General features: G+C 38.1%; 1 protein-coding gene and 1 pseudogene across 2 annotated transcripts in view; both read right to left on the bottom strand.

Annotated features, from left to right (window-relative positions):
- The window catches only part of SHISA6 (shisa family member 6), a 599,047-nt gene that overhangs the window by 547,046 nt on the left and 32,991 nt on the right, over window positions 1–19,010 (bottom strand). The window lies entirely within an intron of this gene.
- LOC138152334 (intraflagellar transport protein 20 homolog pseudogene) lies at window positions 3,769–4,676 on the bottom strand (annotated as a pseudogene).

Below are 19,010 nucleotides of genomic sequence, written 5' to 3'. Positions count from 1 at the left end.
CTTCTGATTTACATCATTCATTTTTTCAAGATTTTGAGTTACAAATTTTCTTCCTGTTTTTCCCCTACCCACCACCCCAAAATAGCAGTCCCACAGGATATCCCTTCCTCCAATCTGCTCTCTCCGATATTTTCTCCCATAGCCCTTTCGACTTTTCCAGTGGATCTCTATGCCCCAGTGCCTGTATATCTTATTTTCCAATTACATGTAAAATAGTATTAATAATAGCATATATATGTATATGTATATATATATTATATATATATGTTTGAACATTTGGTTTTAAAACTTTGAATTCCAGATTCATTCCCTTCCTTCCTTGTCACCCACTCTTACTGGGAAGATAAGCAGTTCAGTATAGGTTGTACATGTGTGGCTAATGCAAAACAATAACATAGTAGATATATTGTAAAGACTGACTGTATTTCCTTCCCTCCTATCCCACCTCCCACTTGTTCTATTCTCTGCTTTGATCCTGTCCCTTTTCAAAAGTGGGTGCTTCCAACTTCCCTCCCCCCCCATCCTGCCCTCCCTTCCATCATCCCCCCTCTCATCCCCTTCCCCCCCCCCACTCTCCTGGAGGGTGAGATACCCTATTTAGTGTGAATTTCATTACCTCCTCAAGCCAAATTCAATGGGAATAAGGTTGACCCATTCCCTTTTGCCTTCCTATTCTTCCCCTCCATTGTAACCATTTTCCCTTGCCCCTTCTATATGAGATAGTTTACCCCATTCTGTCTCTCCCCATCTCCTCCCATTATATTCTTCTCTCACTTCTTAATTTCACCTTGTATTATCCCTTCCTGTTAAATTGGTCCTGTGCCCTCTCTCTATGTATATACACACATTCACATATGTATTCATATGCCCATATACCCTTATATATATATATATATATATATATATATATATATATATATATATATTTCTATTCCTTTCAACTACTGAGAAAAGTTTCATAAGTTACAATTATTGTTTTTCCATGTAGGAATGTTGATAGTTCAACTTTGATAAGTTCCTTATGATTTCTTTTCCCTGTTTACTTTCTCATGCTTCTCTTGCTTCTTGTATCTGAATGTCAAATTTTCTATTCAACTCTGGTTTTTTCAGCAAGAATGCGTGAAAGTCCTCTATTTCACTGAATGACCATATTTTCCCCTGAAACATGATACTCAGTTTTGCTGGGTAGGTGACTTTTGGTTTTAATCTAGCTCCTTTGACCTCTGGAATATCATATTCCAAGCCCTTCGATCCCTCAGTGTAGAGCTGCCAGATCCTGGGTTATCCTGATTGTGTTTCCACAATATTCAAATTTTTTCTCCGTGGCTGCTTGTAATATTCTCTCCTTAATCTGGGTATTCCGGAACCTGGCTATAATATTCCTAGAAGTTTTCTTTTTGGGATCTTTTTCAGGAGGTGATTTGTGGATTCTTTCAACCTCTATTTTGCCCTCTGGTTCTAAAACATCAGGGCACTTTTCTTTGAGAACTTCCTGGAGGATGATTTCTATGTTTCTTACTTTGATCGTGGCTTTCAGGTAGTCCAATAACTTTTAAATTATCTCTCCTGGATCTATTTTCCAGGTCAGTGGTTTTTTCCCATGAGATATTTCACATTGCCTTCTATTCTTTCATTTGTTTGGATCTGATTAACAGCATCTTGATTTCTCATCAAGTCATAAGCTTCCATTTGCTCCAGTCTAATTCTGAAGCAATGATTCTCCTCATTGAGCTTTTGAGATTCTTTTTCCATCCAGCAAATTCGGCTTTTTAAGGCATTCTTCTCCTCATTGCCTTTTTGAGCCTCTTTTGCCATTTGCCTTAGTCTATTTTTTAAGGTATTATTTTCCTCAGTCAGGCTGCTGACTTTCATTTCATAATTTGCTTGCATCATTCTCATTTCTCTTCCCAGTTTTTCCTCCCCTTCTCTTATCTGCTTCTTAAGGTCCTCTATGGCTTGTAACCAGCTCATATTTTCCTTTGAAGCTTTTGGTGCAGGAGTTCTGACTTCACTGTCTTCCTCCTGTTCCATGCTTTGCTCCTTTTTGTCCCCAAAATAGGAGTCTAATGTTGGAATCTTCTGAATGCTTTGTTTCCTTTGCCTGGTCATGTCACCTCTCAGTCACTTGACCCCTGGGCTTTTTGCCCCAATAGGACTCTGCCACCAGACAGGGGAGCTTTCATCCCAAATGCTGGGGTTGTCTCAGCTGCCCGAGGTATTAGATGGGTGCCCTCTCTGAGGTCTCCACACGCTCTGGCATGCTGGACTCACACCCCAGGACCTTCACCCTAGACTGCAATACAGATCCAAGAAGGTTAAAGCAAGAGCGATTACCCCTTAGACTGGTGCTTGGTCCCCCTACACTCTGCAGGCCAGGAGCTGAAGCTGCCACGTAGCATTAGCTGGCTGTGCCAGTGTCTCAGAAGCTTCTTGCGTTGGGGGCAAAAGCCATGAACTTCCACTTACTGGGTCCCAATGTCCACACTGAACTGACCTCTCATTTTGTCCTTCGAATCTATGTGTTGATAAATCTGGAAAGGGCCACAGCTGCTGCTGATCTGGAGTCCCTCTGGCCTGGGGCTGGTCAGGCCCTCCCTGGGGCTAAAACCTCTGGCTCTCGAGTGGCTTGGCTAGGCTCATGGAGTGCTGTGTTGGCCGATTCCTGCCGGCTTACCGGGCTGTCCTTAGTGGGAGTTTAGCTTCTCTATGTCATTTTGTGGGTTCTGCAACTCCAAAGTTTGTTTAGAGTCCCCTTTTTACATGGATTAGGGAAGGTGGAAGCCAGAGCAGTGGGGAGGTCCTGCTTCTACTCCACCATCTTGACTCCATCCTAATTCATACTTTCAATGCTACAGAATTATTGATACTATCTGATAATGTCATGGTGCTGCACCCTTCAGCACTGCTTCACATTTTCTTCATGTTTTCATGTCTCTGGTAGGTCTGCGATCTTTTCTCAGTATATGGCCATGGCATGTAATCTGTTCTAGGCATGTGAGAAACAAAAGCAGTCTCTGCCAAGTATTGCTCCCCACTGCTCTCACATGGTTGTTACTTTATGTTGCTACACCATTTCTGTGCTTTCTCCTGTGTTCTATAAGACACAGCTCTGTTGGACACAATATTATAGCATTTCTGCCTCTAGCTTCTGACTTCAGTTCATTTGTCAACTCTTCTTTACAGAACAAGGCTTGACTATTCATCTTTTAGCTTAAAACCCTGAGGGATTTCTGCTACAGCTTTTTATGAAGTTCTTTATAAAATCTGTAATATACCCAGTTATTGGAACAGGGAAGAAAAAGTCTTCAGGGGCTTTCTCTAGCAAGTTGGTTTATCTATTTACTTATCTGGAATGGGCACTTTCCACCAGAAGATTTTTTGCCCCAGGTCATGTTCTTCAAAACATGGAGTCAGAATTAATTTTGCTAACTCAAGTCCTCAGTTTAAACCTGTATTTTCATCTAGGCACAATGTATCTCAGAGGACTCACTCTGACTTAAGGTTAGACATTCCTTATTTAATTTCCAACATTCTGGTTTTCAATTTTCAATGTGGAAGGGATGATCAGTTGAGGAACTCAGTTCCCACTCCCTTTCCTTCCCTCCCCTCCCTTCCCAGCCTCTCTCCTCTTCACTCCTCTGGGCCCTCCTGGCTCAGAGTGAATGTAAATAGTAACTGTTCTCTTTTGGGCAGAAACCTTTGGATTTTTCCCTCCCAGTCTGATTTCTTTCTTTTTTTTTTAATTAAAGGGGCTATCCCTTGACACACTTCTTTTTTTTAGAAATAATAATTTATTGCCTTATGCCTTTCAAAGTGGTAGGTGCTTCAAAACAGGACTGGTGTCTACAGATATAGCTGGAGGCCAGAGAGTGACAACACAGGAGAGTCCATGGCCAAAGACCATCAGCCCTGCTGTCCTGGCTTCTGCACAGGCAGGGCCTGGTTCCTGCCACCTGGCTACAATCAGGCAGGATTCTAAAAAAAGGGGGTTATTGCCTTTCAAGAAGACTTGTTACAATCCCAAATTGCATGTATGCACACGTGGTCATCAAGTTTATTGGAATGATGGGGGGTGGGGAGTTGGAGGGGGGGGGTTTGGTCTTTTTTAATGGGGTTTTTACTGTAAAAATCAGTTTATTTCTGAAAAATAAATTGGTCAATAAATTCATTTTGTTCTTCTTCTACTTTACACAAAGCTTCATATTCAACCCGATATCTTTCTAGCTGCATTTTCTTCTCTGCTATTAGAGCCTGGAGCTGCTGCTGCTGGGCTTCACTTTGCTTTGCTATGGATTTGAGCAAATTTCGTGCTCCAATTGCCTTCATCTTCTCATTTTCAGCTTCTTTTGCGAGTTGGTCAACAAGCTCAATTAAGCCACCTACTATTTTCTGAAATTGGCCGATTTTGTCCACAAAATCCTTGCATTCTTCCTTGAGTTCTGTGGTCTGTTGAGTGACCTCAGGGTCCAAGACTCGAAGCTTGTTCAGCTCATCGAAGTACAGGCCTGCGTCGCCCAGGATGTCTTTAGCCATGGCTGACACCGAGGCCTGCCGCGTTGTGAGGCGGGCGCGGGAGACCGCAGCTCTGCTCTCCGGGCCGCAGCTGACCTGCTCCCGCCACTGCCACAGCTACAGCTCCTGTTTACCCCATACTTCACTTCCCGCGCAGCCAACTCGCCGCCGGAAACGGTTCCACCTCCCTCTTCGAAGTCCCTTGACACACTTCTTAAGAGGCCTATTCACTGAATAGGTACTGCCTCACTCAAAGTGAGAACTTGAAAAGACCTTGAAAGGGCCAAGGTCTCTGACTGCATCCTGGATCATCTCCAGTTGTCCTGATGAATATCTATCTGGCCACTGGACTCAGATGGCTCTGGAGGAGAAAATGAGACTGTTGACTTTGCACAGCCTCCCTCACTCAAATCAAAGACAATTGTCTTGTCTAGTCATTTCATTATCTCCCTGATTTCATGTCCCTCTTTGAGAATGAAGGACAAACCACACACAAAGAACATATTTGTCTAGTTGTATTACTAGGACCCATAGGCTGTCAATGTGCTTTTAAAAATTAATTTTAATTGCTACTGCTTACAGAAAGAAAAAGACATTACAGACTATCCAATACGATTATATTCCCAGTCTTATTTAGACAATGTCTACATTAACATGCTATGTGAAATGAAAATTCCTTTTGTCACCAGAGTTGGAACTTGATATTTTCCATACATTGTCCCTCTTGCAACTTTGCACAGGTCTGAAATTCTTTCCTTCATCAACTCCAACTTCATCAAGCTCTTTTCATTATTTAATCAGGGTACAGCCTCCCACAAGGGAACTATACAGTTTTCCCCAGTTTTTTGTTCTGTACACTCCTCATAGAAAATCTCACCCATAAAGCATTCATGGGGCTAGAGTACATACATGGAGGGGTAATTTATACTTTCAATGCTACAGAATTATTGATGCTCTCTGATGATGTCATGGTACTGCACCCCTCAGCCCTGCTTCCCATTATCTTCATGTCTCTGGTAGGTATGTGATCTTTTCTCTGTATATGATCTTGGCATGTGATCTCTGCTGGGCATGTAGGAAATGAATGCAGTCTCTGCCAAGCATTGCTCCCTACATCCTGTATGTTTATGTTTGCCCACACAGCCTCATCCCATTCACTCATCTACATGGGAGAATGGAACAGGTTTGGAGTTGGAAAACTGGCAACCTCATTTGCCAAATTTTTGGTAATGTTAAGACAAGTAGTTCATACCTAAATGATGATTAGTATAAGTGTACTTAGTCCCAAAGATTAAAATATGGAGGCATTGGGGAATCCTTACCATAAGCTAAGGTCAGTTTTAAAGCAGAGAAGTTCAAGACCCTTGTCCAGTAGGTTTAATACAAAGAAAAGACAGACAAGCCTGAACCCACTAGCTATGTACCTAGAAGTACCTGTTCATTTTTCTAAAGAGGTTGGTATCTGAGGCTAAGAATCTCCTGCTGGAGACAAGAGGCTTCAGCCTCAAAGTCAAAATTCTGAAGGGAACAAGGCAGATCATCTGTAAAGAAAAAAAAAAGTAAGGGCATCTGCTTTGCTAAGGGAAATATTAAAAAGTTTCTAGCTTTGAACTAAAATACTGTTGCACAGTATACTCTTCTCATGAGGAAGAAACACCACTATAAGCACAGATTTAAGCTCAAACTGGAACCAGAGAAAAATTCTACTACCAGACGTACAATGGGACTATGCATAGCAGTATTTTATGCTGCAATTTACAATAGAGAATCCGTTGGAAACTTCATGTATGGTTGAGCAGGAGTCAGCAGAGACCAAAATGGAGCAGGCCCAGAAGGACCAATGTAATGATATTCTAGAAGGCATCTATTGCCTTCCCGTGTTGGAGGTATGAGTTGCCCCTCCACAAGTAGATTTTGAACATATATGTTCCCTATGTGCAGCTTAGTTATATGCATTTCCTACCTGTGTACCATTACCTCTAACTCCAGTCTACTTCACAGGATTGGTCATACTTTATACTGCCTCTCATACACCTCAATTCAATTCAATTTACCCCAGGATTCAGAATTCCTAATTACAGTTCTACCCACATTACAATGATATTCACATACAAGTACTCACACTTATGCCAGTAATTCTTAGTTATTTGAGCACTTTAAGAAGGTCAGATAGGGGTGTCCAGGTGGCTCAGCGAGTAAGAGCACCGGCTCCAGTGTCGGGATGACCTGGGGATCAAATCTGGGCTCAGATACTTAGCACCACACCCAGAAATAACTGGCCGTGTAACCTTGAGCAAGTTACTTAACCCCCATTGCTTAAAAAAAAAAAAAAGGTCAGATATCAGTTTCTGTGAAACTGGTACTTTCCTCAAAAATTCTATCACTGCAAGATAATCTAGGCCCTGAAAGGTTAAACAACTTGCATAAGGTCACATACCTTGTGAATCCTACCCACATTGTGTGTGTGTGTCTGTGTGCGGGTACATACACACGCATATGTATATGTGTGTACATATATATGTACATATATATATATATATGTATAGTGAGAGAGAGAGGAGAAAGAGAGAGAGAGAGATCCCCTCTTCCTATTTATAGTGTGTATTGGGATGATGCATTTGGATAACATATGGCATGAGAATGTTTCCCAGGTCAATAATCTAAGGAACAGACACTTTCAGTTATTTGATAGAAAGAAGTCTTCTAAAGAATATATAAGGGCCACTGTATTCCTTCCCAGTATTTGGGAACTCCCTAGAGCTGATAGAAATTCATATATGATTCTATAATTATAGAAATTCAGATAGAAATTCCAGAATTCAGGCCACATCCTCCCAGGGCTACTGATTGTGCTTTTGCAGATAATGAAAGGCAAAGGGAAGCCTAGTTTAATGTGTATTTTTGGATTTCAGTAAACACAATCCTTTGGCTCAAATACTGTGGCTTCAAGTGTTCCATTTGTACCAGATCAGAAGGAATTTAGAGTTTTATTGATTTATTCCTAACCATGCTTTCACTAAGTACATTTGCTTCAAAATAATTTTTTCTTCTGGTTAACTACTAAAGATATACATATTAGTGGGGGCTCATCGTTGGTAGTTTTAGTGGATGTAGACACACAGCATACCTTGAACTCAATGTTCTGGGAGGCCTACCCTACAAGTTGGGAGCACCTCCAGGTGCTGCATTGTGATCCCAGAAATCTTCCTCTCATATTCTTTCCAATTTCTTGGCACTTCCTCCAATGCTATTTGCTACTTCTACAACATGCCCTAACTCATAGTGCCAAGAGGATGAGTATGCAGTTTCCATTGTCATTTTTACACCCCCCAATTTCCCTGATCACAAAAGCAATCCCTTCTTTTCTTTGAAAGTCCACTCCTAAATGATTATGTTACTATTATCTAGGGGCTTTTGCTTTCCATCCTCAATGAGGTGTTTATTACTTGCCTAGCTCACAGTTCCATTCTCATCCCCATTTGGAGTACATGGGCTTCCCAGTTCTTCAACCTGCTCAACATTCATTACCTCTACCTCCTGTCTTCTTCACAGGAGTGGTTTTATTTTATTTTGTCTGTCCTCCACCTCAGTTCAACTGAATTTTTGCCAGGATTCAGAATTTCTAATTACAGTTCTGCCCACAATATATATGAGATTCATATATAAATACTCATGTTTATAACATCAATAATTCTTTGAGCACCTCAGAAGGTCAGTATGAAACTGGTACTTTCCTAAAAAATTCTACTATCTCCACAGGGCAATCCAGGCCCTGGAAGGTTAAAGAACGTACAGAAAGTTACACAGGTTATAAATGGTAAAGTATAGAATAGAACCTTTCACTCCTCATAAGATTAAAAAGCATATTTATTTCCAGAGGAGGTAAAAGGTAGACTTGAGACAACACCATCTACCTCACAAGATTTTTTGGAGGAAGATACTATGTAAACCAAAAAATTATCTAAATGTGAATTACTATTGCACCTCTGTAGTAAGCAAGAAGATGAAGACAAAGTGTCTTTTCTAGTAGGAGGTAGGAATCAGTAGAAATGACTTAAGTATCCTCAATATTGACAAGCTTTCTATAAACAATGATTTATTACTCAGTGTTGTTTGTTTTTAAACTATTTTTTTGGAGAGAGAAACAATGGGTCAGAGAAGTGAAACAGGATACTGTGTCTTCCTACACTTACTCACTACAAGTTTAGGAAAAGTCTCTACCTAGGTGTTTGAAGGCTAAGTTTATTCTGTAGTCTCTCATGCACATTAGACCATCTGAGAGTATAGAGCAAAGATCTTTACCTGAAGTCTGATAATTTTTAAAACATATTTTGATAACTGTATCTCAATACAGTTGACTTGCTTGGTAATTTTTTCTAATTTATTTTATCCATCTTAAAATATTATTCTGAAAAGGGGTCCATAAGAGTCACCAGACTATCAAAGGGGTCCATAACATAAAAGATTAAGAACCCCAGATGATTAAATGCTTAGCTCCATTACAGATCTATCATTATTTGATTCTTTAAGGGGCATTCTGGGACTAAAGATGGGATCACAATTCATCCTGCAATACATAAACAAGAAAGGTTTCTAGATTCAGGAAGGCTAGAAGAAAGGAAATAAGTAGAGAGGAGAAAAAATAGCAGGGGCCCCTAGAGGGAAAGGTAATTAATAGCATAAGTAGAGTCAAGCCTCACTAATTCAATCTACCTGGGGGGTTGGGGAAGGAACATGGCAACCTAATCTCTATCATTGAAGCTCTGAATGATAAAATACTTTTAACAGAAGGCATTTTTATTACTTTTGAGGCCAAGTAGCAACTCAAATTAAGCTAAAGGAATATTAGTCCTTTGAGACCTGCTTTAATGAAAAGATATGCGTCATTTATAATGGGTATATCAATTGTGTGAAAAATCTGTGCTTGAAAATAGTTTGTTTTCTTAAATATACTTTTAAAAATCATTTACATACTACACATTTTATTAACATGTATGCATCTGTGTATGTATGCATGTATGCTACAGAGAGAGTTAGTGGTAAATGAACCAGTTTTGAAACCAGAAAGACCTGAGTTCAAGAACTGCCCCTGACTTGCTGTGTGGCCCTTTAAAATTTACTTGACTTTTCAGTAGTCTATGTAACTGTCTAAAACTAACTTGCATAGAACTGCACTTTTCCTCATTCAGGAATTCCGTACATCAATGAAATCATATATCTAGTCTCTACCCTGTATGATATAAAAGCTCAATTTAAGTTTTACTCTGATGACATCATGCCACAGTCCTTACTTGTAAACATATTTTGTCTAAGTACCAGGTAATAGATTATACTGAAAAAAAAAAAGATTACATTAGACCAGACTAGGCATGTTCATCACTAGAGAAGGTTGACCACAAAATGTTAATTTCTTTTGGTTACAGTAACTTATAAAACTGTATATGAAAATATGGAGTAGCTGAGATACCATCTCACACCCATCAGACAGGTTAACGACAGAAAAAAATGACACATGCTAGAGGGGATACGGAAAAATTGGGAGAGTAATGCACTATTAGTGGAGTTGTGAACTGGTGCAACCACTCTGGAGAACAATATGGAACTGCACCTAAAGAGCTATAAAACTATGCATATGGGGTGGCTAGGTGGTGTAGTAAATAGAGCACCATCCCTAGAGTCAGGAAGACCTGACTTCAAATCCAGCCTCAGACACTTGACACACTTACTAGCTGTGTGACCTTGGGCAAGTCACTTAACCCCAATTGCCCTTCCTCCCCCTCCAAAAAAAAAAAAAGCAAAACAAAAACCAAAAAATCTATGCATATCTTTTGACCCCGAAATACCACTACTAGGTCCATATGCCAAAGAGGTAGAGAAAAAGGAAAAGGACTTAGATGTACAAAAATATTTATAGCAATTCTTTTAGTGGTGGTAAAGAATTAGAAATTGAGAGGATGCCCATCAATTGAGAATAGCTAAACAAGTTGTGGCATTTTACTGTCATGGAATTCTATTGTGTTGTAAGAAATAACCAAAGGAATAGTTTCAGAAAAACTTGGGAAGATTTATATAAATTGATGCAAAGTTAAGTGAACAGAATCAAGAGAACATTGTATACAGTAGCAGCAATAATGTAATGGAAATCAACTGTGAAAGACTTAACTACTCTGACTAATACAATTATCCAAGAAAATGATAAATGACTCATGATGAAAAATGCTATCTACCTCCAGAAATAGAACTGATGAACTCTGAGTATATATAGAAACATATTTTTTCACTTTGTTTTTCTTGCTTTTTTTTGCAACATTACTAAAATGGAAATATATTTTGCATGGCATCACATGTATAATGGGTATTATATTGCTTGCCTTCTCAATTGATGGGATTAAAGTTAGAGAAAAGAAGATAATTTGGAACTCAAAATTAAAAAAAGAAAATTTTGAAATAAACATAATTAAAAAAAAGAAAATATGGCATGTACCATAGGAAGGAGTAGAATAGCATAACTTTAAAGTATAATTCTAGGTCATGTTACCAGCAAGATGGACAACTAAACATTTTTTCTGATCCCCATGACCTCTTAAGCTTCTACCTCTCAAAAATAAAAATTATGCATCAGAGATAAAGTAATTTCAGCTGTTTCCATGGTTCAGGACATCAAGAATCCAAATAAAGTAAAAACTTGATGAACTACAGCAGAGAATCCAATATTCCCTAACCCCTAAAGAGCACTCACTCAGCACTCCCTCTCCCACTGCCCACCCTGCTCCTGGCAGCAAAACAACACAAGCTGACCCATAGGCATACAAGAGCATTCAGTTCCAAACCTCAACCTCCTCCCCCAGGTTTGCAATAGAATTCATCTCCACACTGCAACCCACTCCCCCTCCATCCAGTGTTAAAAAGATGCCAATTCCAAATCGAAGAAATTTGCTGCAACAGTGCTCTGCAGGAGCTCACAAGAAAAGAGGAAATGGGGGCAGGGCACATCTGGGTTTATAACAGAAATTATCTACACCCTGATCCCACCCCAATTCTCCCAGTGTCACAGATACTCAAACTCTAAATAGTAGACATTTGCTTTGGCTGCATTAGTAGCATGGATGTATTGTGTGCTGCTGGGCTAGAAAAGTGAGGAGAAAAAACAGGATTTTGTGTGTGTGAGTGTGTGTGTGTGTGTGTGTGTGTGTGTGTGTATGTACTGTATATCACTCCACTAATCTTGAGGGAAGGAGGTTAGCATCCAAGTGGTAAGTTCTGTCACCCTAGTAGTCACTTGATGCAGAGACAGGCTGGTGAATCATGAATTGTCCAGGATGGGGAGAAGCTAAGGCATTTTGAGATCCAGTTTCAGGTGAAACAATCATCAGACAGGAGGGAGTAAGAAAGTGAGTAATAGATGAAAATAAAGAAAAAAGTACTGAATTTACCGAAGACCTCAGGAAGAAAACTCAAACACCTTGAATAAAAGCACAAAAATCAACAGGGAAAATATTAATAACAGAAAAATATATGGCCTCACTATCTAGTGAAAGAATTTGTGCATCTTTGAATAAATACCACAAAACAAAGATAAATGATCTAACATCTGATAATGCAGAGAACCCCCGTGGGTGTTGAGGAGAACATAAAACAACAGCATGATATTCCTAAATGCTTTAAGGGAAATAAGATTTGTAAGAGTAGAATTGGTGATCCACATGGCAGAGATAATCTGATAAGCAGAGAGACAAATTTGAATCTATAGTGGTGTCACCAAAAAAAAAAAAAAGAAAGAAAGAAAGAGAAGATAACTGATTAGAAATTAACATATACAAAAGTGAAGGACAATCTGAAATAAAAGAAGTAAAAAGGAGCAACATTTTCAAAAATATGTTCTCTCTGTAAGCAAATATAATGATCTTGAAGACAGGATGCATTGAAACAACTTAAAAAGTATTGCTTTCCCAAAAGAACACAAGAAAAATACCTGAACAGCATAATGCAAGAAACAATAAAAGAAAACTGCCCAGAACTGCCAAATATAGAAAACAAAATTCTTATTGAAATAATCCAAATCTTAAAATACAGTTTCCAAGACTCATAATGATTAGATTTAACACTTTCATAGAGAAACAACAAATTCTGCAAGCAACCAGGAGAAAGACCTTCAGATATAAAGGAAAAGAAATTCAGTAACAAAAGACTATTTTGTACCTAACAGAAATGGCAGGAAAGAATGTGTTCCAAAGAGCAAGGGCCACAAAATGCAACCCAATGTGACCTATCTTACAAATCTGACCTTAATTATAACTGAAAAAAATTAGGATGTTCAATAATAAAGAGGCATTCAAAACATTCCTAGATAGAAAACTAGATTTGAAGAGTTTATTTGCTTCTGAAGCACTTCAGAAAACAAATACAAAAAGAATAAGCAAACAGCAATCAATAACAAAAAATAACAGAGTGACTATTAAAAGACTTTCCAAATGTAGGTAAAAGCAGAAGTCAAATAAAATGATGGTGGAGAAGCAGACCTGAAAGACCAAAGACTACTTCTCACAAAACCCTGAATACAGGTGAGTCAATATCAAGTTAAAAGCTGATCATGACAGGAACATAACTCCTGTAGTTTCCCAGAAAGAAGACAGCCTGCAGGAGAGTGGATAAGAAGCAAAGGTTAGAATTAAAGAGGAGGGAAAGAAAAGGGGGGAACCATGTCTTAATAGTGGGAGGGGGCAGGGCAGGCTGAGAGGAGGACTGACCAATGAGGGGAGCAAGTAGTCCCACCAACGACAAGGGCCACTACGAGGCTTTTCAACAAAGGGCTGGGACGGGAAAGAGCAAGGTAAGAACCAAATGCAGCGCCCCTGTCCATGACAGCAAATACTCCTGGGACTAACACTCCATAGCCCAGAAATTAAAAAAAAAAAATCCAATCAGGACCTCCAAGACCCAGGATGGCAGAGTAAACCCCGCCTGCCCCAACCCCCCCCCCCCCCCCTAAAAACATAGTAACTGTGGCCCCAGGGCAAAACCCTCTACAGTGAAGGCTTGGGAACCCTAGAGGAAGGGCGTGGCTAGGGCCCTGCCTCAAAATAGGTAGAAAGTAGACAACAAAGACTCTGGAGTGCTTCAGAGGGAGGAATCAAACTCAGAGGGAGACAATGTGGACTCCACACCCACAGCTGAAACATCAACAGGGAACCGGTCCCAAGCACAGAAAGTTCTGCTAGATGAGCTTAAAAAGAACTTTGAAAACCAAGTGGGAGAGATAGAAGACAAAATGTATAATTTTTTAAATCAAAATTGCAGAATTAGAAAAACATTATAATGAAGAAAACAGCTCCTTAAAAAGAAAAGTGTATGATATGGAAAAGGAGCTCCAAAAACTAACCAAGGAAAATGATTTGCTAAAAACCATAATCAAACAAACTGGAACAAATAACTATGAGGAACCAAAATGCATGGATCAAACAAGAAATCATAGAAACAATCAGTAACTCCATTCAAGAAAATGGCAATAATGAGACAACACATCAAAATTTGTGGGACGCAGCAAAGGCAGTTCTTAGGGAAGTTTTATATCCCTGAGTGCATACATGAACAAATTAGAGAAAAGAGAGGTAAATAAATTGGGTATGCAATTGGAAAAGCCAGAAAAAAAAATTGAAAATCCCCAGCTAAATACTGAATTAGAAATACTGAAAGTCAAAGGAGAGATTAATAAAATTGAAATTAAGAAAACTATTGAATTAATAAATAACACTAAGAACTGGTTTTATGAATAAACCAATAAAATTGATATAACCTTAGTCAATATGATAAAAAAAGAAAGAAGAAAACCAAATTATGAGTATCAAAAATGAAAAGGGTGAACCTACCACCAATGATGAGGAAATTAAAACAATAATTAGAAATTATTTTGCCCAGTTGTATGAACATAAATTTGACAATCTTAGTGAAATGGATGAATATTTACAAAAGTATAGGTTGCCCAAATTAACTGAAGAGGAAGTAAATTACTTAAATAACCCCATTTCAGAAAAAGAAACTGAACAAGACATCAGGGAACTCCCTAGGAAATAATCTCCAGGGCCACATGGATTCATTAGTGAATTATATCAGACATTTAAAGAGCAATTGATTCCAATACTCTACAAACTATTTGAGAAAATTAGTGAAGAAGGAGTCCTATCAAATTCTTTCTATGACACAAATATGGTACTGATACTTAAATCAGGAAGAGATCAAACAGGGAAAGAAAATTATAAACCAATCTCCTTCATGAATATAGATGCAAAAATTTTAAATAAAATATTAGTAAAAAGACTACAGAAACTTATCACAAGAATAATACACTTTCATCAGGTAGGATTTATTCCAGGAATGCAAGGATGGTTTAATATTAGGAAAACCATCAGTATAATTGATCATATCAACAATAAAACTAACAAAAACCACATGATTATCTCAGTAGATGCAGAAAATTCTTTTGACAAAATACAACATCCATTCCTAGTAAAAACACTAGAAAGAATAGGAATAAATGGAGCCTTCCTTAAAATAATAGGTAGCATCTCTTTACAGCCCTCAGTAAGTATTACATGTAATGGGGAGAAGCTAGAAGCATTTCCAATATGACCAGGGGTGAAACAAGGATGTCCACTATCACCTCTCTTATTCAATCTGGTACTAGAAACATTAGCAGTAGCAATTAGAGAAGAAAAAGAAATCAAAGGAATCAAATTAGGCAAAGAAGAGACCAAGCTATCATTCTTTACAGATGATATGATGATACTTGAGACAATAAATAAATTTGGCATTTGTAAAAGTTGCAGGATATAAAATAAATCCTCAGCATTCCTTTATATTTCTAATGAAATTCAACAGCAAGAGATAGAAAGAGAAATCCCATTTAAAGTTACAGTAGACATTATAAAATATTTGGGCATCTATCTGACAAAACAAACCCAAGAACTATATGAACACAACTACAAAACACTTTTCACACAAATAAAGTCAGATCAAACTAATTGGAAAGATATCAACTGCTCATGGCTGCGTTGAGCTAATATAATAAAAACGACTAATCTAAATTAAATTATATATTTAGTGCCATATCAATCAGTTTACCAAAATCTACCATGCAGAGCTAGAAAAAAATAGTAGCAAAATTCATTTGGAAGAACAAAAGGTCCAGAATATCAAGGGAATTAATGAAAAGAAATGCTAGAGATGGTGGACTAGCTATACCAGATTTTAATCTGTACTATAAAGCAGCAATCCTCAAAACTACTTGGTACTGACTGAGGAATAGAGTAGTGGATCAATGGAATAGATTGGATACATGTCAATGACTATAGTAAGCTACTGTTTGATAAACCCAAAGACCCCAGGTTTTGGGATAAGAACTCATTATTTGACAAAAACTGCTGGGAAAACTGGAATATAGTATGGCAGAAACTGGGCATAGACCATTATCTAACCCATATACCAAAATCATGTCTAAATGGGTGCCTGATCTAAGTATAAAGGCTGATACTCTAAGTAGTATGGGAAAGCAAGGAATAGTTTGCCTGTCAGATTTGTGGAGAGGGGAAGACTTTATGATCAAACAAGAATTAGAGTGCATTATAAAATGCAATATGGATAATTTTTATTACATTAAGTTGAAAAGCTTCTGTACAAACAAAGCCAATGTAACCAAGATTAAGAGGGAAGTGAAAAATTGGGAAAGCATTTTTACAACCTATGTCACTGGTAAAGGACTCATTTCTAAAATATACAGAGAATTGAATCAAATCTATAAGAATACAAGTCACTCTCAATTTATAAATGGTCAAAGGATATGAACAGGCAATTTCCAGAGGAAGAAATTGAACATACTTTTAAGCATATGAAAAAAATGCTCTAAATCACTATTGATTAGAGAAATGCAAATCAAAACAACTCTGAGGTACCACATCTCACCAGTTGGATTGGCTAAGATGACAAAATAGGAAAATGACAAATGCTGGAGAGGATGTGAACAAATGCATTGCTGGTGGAGTTGTGAACTGATCCAACCATTCTGGAAAGCAATCTGGAATTATACCCAAAGGGCTATAAATAATTTCATACCCTCTTACCCCAGGAATACCACTCCTAGGATTGTATCCCAACGAGATTACAGAAGTGGGAAAAATACCCATATGTACAAAATATTTGTAGCAGCCCTTTTTGTGGTAGCAAAGAATCAGAAATTAAGGGGGTGCCCATCAATTGGAGAATGGCTGAACAAGTTGTGGTATATGCATGTTATGGAATACTATTATGCAAGAAGAAATGAGGAGCAAATGGGCTTCATATTTGCCTGGAGAGGTTTTTACAAACTGATGCTGAGTGAGAAGAGTAGAGCCAGGAGGAATTTGTACACAATTACAGACACAATGTATGTGTGATGACCAACTTTAATAACCTGGACTCTTTTCAGCAATCCACAGTCATAAATCAACCCCAAAAGACTCATGATGGAGAGATATGTTTGCATTCAGATAAAGAACTGAGATTGAACTCAGATTGAAACAAACTACCTGCCCTTTTTTGTTTTCTTGTTTGGTTTTGTTTCCTCTTTCCCATTCTTAATTCCATCTGTTACAATCCTTCTTTATAACCTGACTAATACCTAATGTGAAAGTATTTGCAGATACTATACTTTATTGTATGCTGCCATGGGGGGGAGGGAGGGGAAAGGGAGAGAAAATTTGAAACTCAAGGAATTGTAGTAATGAATCTTGTAAACTAAAAGAAAACAAATTAATAAAGATAAAAAAAAAACAGTGGGAGGGGTACCACTTATGAATTCTGTTGAATATTCCATAACAGCAGATGAGGATCTTATAATGGGTATTATCTACTGGGATTTGAAGCTTACAGATTATTCATCGTCAGGAAAAGTTAAATCAGAGCTGCTGGGGTCAATTAACCCCAGGAAAAGTGGGTGGACAAACGCATGAAAGATATCTTAAGGCAAATGGAGGAAAAATGACCAAGGAGAGGTAAAGTCAATATTAAACTGTACAATTAGGAACATAGGGAGATAGTCATATCATTTCTATCACTTGTAGAAATTGATATTTTTCTAAGAGTGAGGTTAAAAGGAGGGACAAGAGAGCAAGTTCTACGGGGCAACAAAAGAAATTGCTTAAAGGAAAAGAACTAAAAGAGGTACCTCAAAAATTTTAATTTCATGGGCAATATAGAAAATTTTAAAAAATTAATTAATTTATTTTTAGTTTTAAATATTCATTTCCACATAATTTTGAGTTGCAATTTTGCTCCCCATCTTTCCCCTACCCCCACCACAAAATAGCAACCCCATTGAATACACTTTCCCCCAATCTGTTCTCCCCTATATCCTCCCCCATCATCCAACTAACTGTGTAGCAGGGCAAGACAGACCTCTATAACCCAGTGCCTATACATCTTATTTCCCAGTTGCATGCAAAAAAATTAAACATTTGTTTTTAAATTTTGAGTTCCAGATTTTTTCCCTTCCTCCCTTCTCCCCCGCCCCTACTGGGAAGACAAGAAATTCAATATAGATTGTGCATCATTTCCATAGTTATCATATGGTGAAAGACCAAGTATATTTCCCTCCATCCTATCCTCTCCCCCACTTATTCCATTTTCTCCTTTTACCCTATCCCTTTTCAAAAATATTTGCTTCTAATCACCCTCTCTCCCAATATGCCCTCCTTTCTATCATCCTCACTTCTATCCCCTATCCCTCCTATATTCCTGTGGGATAAGATACCCAATTGAGTGTATATATTATTCCCTCTTTAAGCCAAATTCAATGAAAATGAGGTTGTTCCACTCCCTTTCACTGTCCTGTTCTTCCTTTCCATTGTAACAGTTTTCTCTTGACTCTTTTATATGAGATAATTTACCTTAATCTATCTCCTCCTTTCTCCTCCCAATAAATTCCTCTCTCACCTCTTAATTTTATTTTTTATATGTCATCTCTTCATATTCAACTCTTCCTGTGCCCTCTGTCTATGTAAACATGAACATACAGATGCCCATACTCACATATATATTTATATACACATACACCCTTCTATACACACACACACACACACACACACACATATATATATACATAAATATTCACTTCAACTAGCCTCATACTAAGAAAAGTCTTATGAGTTACAATGATCATTTTTCCATGTAGGAATGGAAAAGAATGCTTGAAAATCCTCTATTTCATTGAATGACCATATTTTCCCCTGTAGAATTATACTCAGTTTTTCTTGGTAGGTGATTCTTGGTTTTAGTCCTCGCTCCTTTGACCTCCAGAATATCATAAACCAAGCTCTTCAATCCCTTAATGTAGAAGCTGCTCAGTCTTGGGTTATCCTGATTGTGTTTCCACAGTACTCAAATTGTGTCTTCATGACTGCTTGCAGTGTTTTCTCCTTCACCTGGGAACTCCGGACTTTGGCTGTAGTATTCCTAGGAGTTTTCTTTTG

Source organism: Petaurus breviceps, unplaced genomic scaffold (assembly GCF_028583685.1).
Source record: "Petaurus breviceps papuanus isolate PSGF00001 unplaced genomic scaffold, PetGlider_PUasm1.0 90925, whole genome shotgun sequence".
NCBI classification, from domain to species: Eukaryota; Metazoa; Chordata; class Mammalia; order Diprotodontia; family Petauridae; genus Petaurus; species Petaurus breviceps.
This window is presented reverse-complemented; position numbering and strand designations above follow the sequence as displayed.